The sequence below is a fragment of the Rattus norvegicus genome, chromosome 5 (genome assembly GCF_036323735.1).
Source record: "Rattus norvegicus strain BN/NHsdMcwi chromosome 5, GRCr8, whole genome shotgun sequence".
NCBI classification, from domain to species: Eukaryota; Metazoa; Chordata; class Mammalia; order Rodentia; family Muridae; genus Rattus; species Rattus norvegicus.
In genome coordinates, this window is record NC_086023.1 from 116,832,557 (window position 1) to 116,834,451 (window position 1,895).

General features: G+C 41.2%; 1 non-coding gene across 1 annotated transcript; it reads left to right on the plus strand.

The window, feature by feature from the left end:
- The first annotated feature begins 1,456 nt into the window (after positions 1-1,456).
- Positions 1,457-1,603, plus strand: LOC120103290 (small nucleolar RNA SNORA48). Its single transcript, XR_005505368.1, has one exon. It is a non-coding gene; the product is annotated as a small nucleolar RNA SNORA48 (small nucleolar RNA).
- The last annotated feature ends 292 nt before the right edge of the window (positions 1,604-1,895 follow it).

A 1,895-nucleotide genomic window follows, 5' to 3' on the forward strand; every position in this document is an offset into this window, starting at 1 on the left:
TTCTGAGTTTTAAGCACCAAGAGCCCAGAAAACCCCAAGTGCATTTTCACAGGCACATTTTCCCCTCAATTTTTCTAACCTCTTACTACCATAGGGGAAATTTAATCCACATGTTTCTGGTTCATTTACACTCAACTCATCAAAATGTTACTCTGTAAGAGTGATTTGATGTCACAGAAGCCTTGTGGGCCTCATTTATAAATGTCTTTTCTTTGAACCAGGAAGTTAAAGTTTGCCAGAAAAAGCAGAAAGCAACCCTGAGAAGACTCTTTCTTTTTCTAAAGTGAAACTTTAGAACTTCTTACAATGTGAGAACTTTTAAACCCAAAATGCTGGAGTTTTACTTCTCTGACATTAGTGCACCCTCTAATCCATTTCCCTTTCTCTCTTTTCTCCACACGAGATGGCATGTCACCATTCCCAAAGAAACATTTGAGAAATAAAGAATTAATTTATTATTATATTGTGTTAATTTATTATTTTATTATTAATTTATTAATGTTATAAATTTCTCCATAGAGAGAAACACACCAAAAAGTGTTTCTGATGGTGTGTTGCCATGTACTTGGGGCTGATTGGCAGAGTGATGTCAGCTGAGACAGATGCACATGTTAAGCCAAGACATGTGGTGAGGCAAGACCCATGGAGGCAAGACACGTGGTGTTTGAAGGGGGTCTAAAAGGAACTTAACAAACAGTGATGGAGGCCGAATTTAGCTAGCTGTGCAAAGCTCATTGCTGTCACGTCTTCCTTGATACTCACTTCACTGAAAGAGACACAACTGAGAACTTCTAGCATTCTTCATGGTCTATCCTGCTGACATGAGCCAAGCTGAGGCCTGGCTGTCTCTGCTGGGTCATGCCCCCACTGCTGATTCCTCTTTGGTAACCTGACTCTACCAAACTGGACTGCTGGTATATCATGAAGTGTTTGTTAACAGACTGAGCTAGTGCTGCTGACCTGTGAACCGAAGACAGGAGTTGCTCAAAAGCAAAACAAAACAAGACAAAAAACTAAAAACAAACTAAAAAATTCTAAACAAGTCCACTTTCTCTGTACCCTTTCTTTGTATCCTCTGGTGTGTGGTGGCCTAAAAGGGAGGTTAAAGCATTAAAGAGCCATCATTAAAAATAGGATTTGAAGAAAAGTGAAGTTCCAGATAACAAACATAATTCATTCTAATTTAGTGAGCTAACAGGAATGAATACCTTCATGTAGTTGACTGCACAGACATCAGTTAAATCTCTTGTTTTTGCTGTATCTTTCTTGGTCATCTGTGATCAATATTAGATATTTTAATCTTAAGTCTCCATTGGAATAGTTGTGTACAGTGGTGGAAAATGTGCAATATGACTAGTATGATGAAGATTCTAGGTGTTAAATTGTGTTCAGTTTCAACAGAGCAAGACTAAATTCAAAGCATCATAGTGAGCTACTGAATTAGAAAACAGAGCTTTGCCCCTCTGGCTGGGCAGAGAGAAACCTTGGTGGTGGTGGTTGTGTTCTTATATGAGTCAGGGGCAGAGCAGACAACGGTCCTTTGTCCATCTTAGTTTGATGCCTGACTTGGTGACCAAAGCTATCTTATGCCTAGAACACATAAAAATCAAAGCAAATCCAGGCAGTGCAGCACAGGAGGAAGATAGACATTGGGATGTGGGTGGGGAAAGACACCTACATACTTGCCCTCTGTCCCACTGAATGGGCACAGGTAGGCCAAAAACACACAGAGCCTTGCCTACCATCACACAGTGCAGTGTGGGAGGAGAAAGACAAAGACTTACTAACCACCATGTCACCCACATACCTGCCCTCTGGAGCAGTGCACAGTCAGGCCATAAACATCTACTTACTAGAGGATGTCACCCAGGGACCTGCCAGCTGCTTGGCCAGCC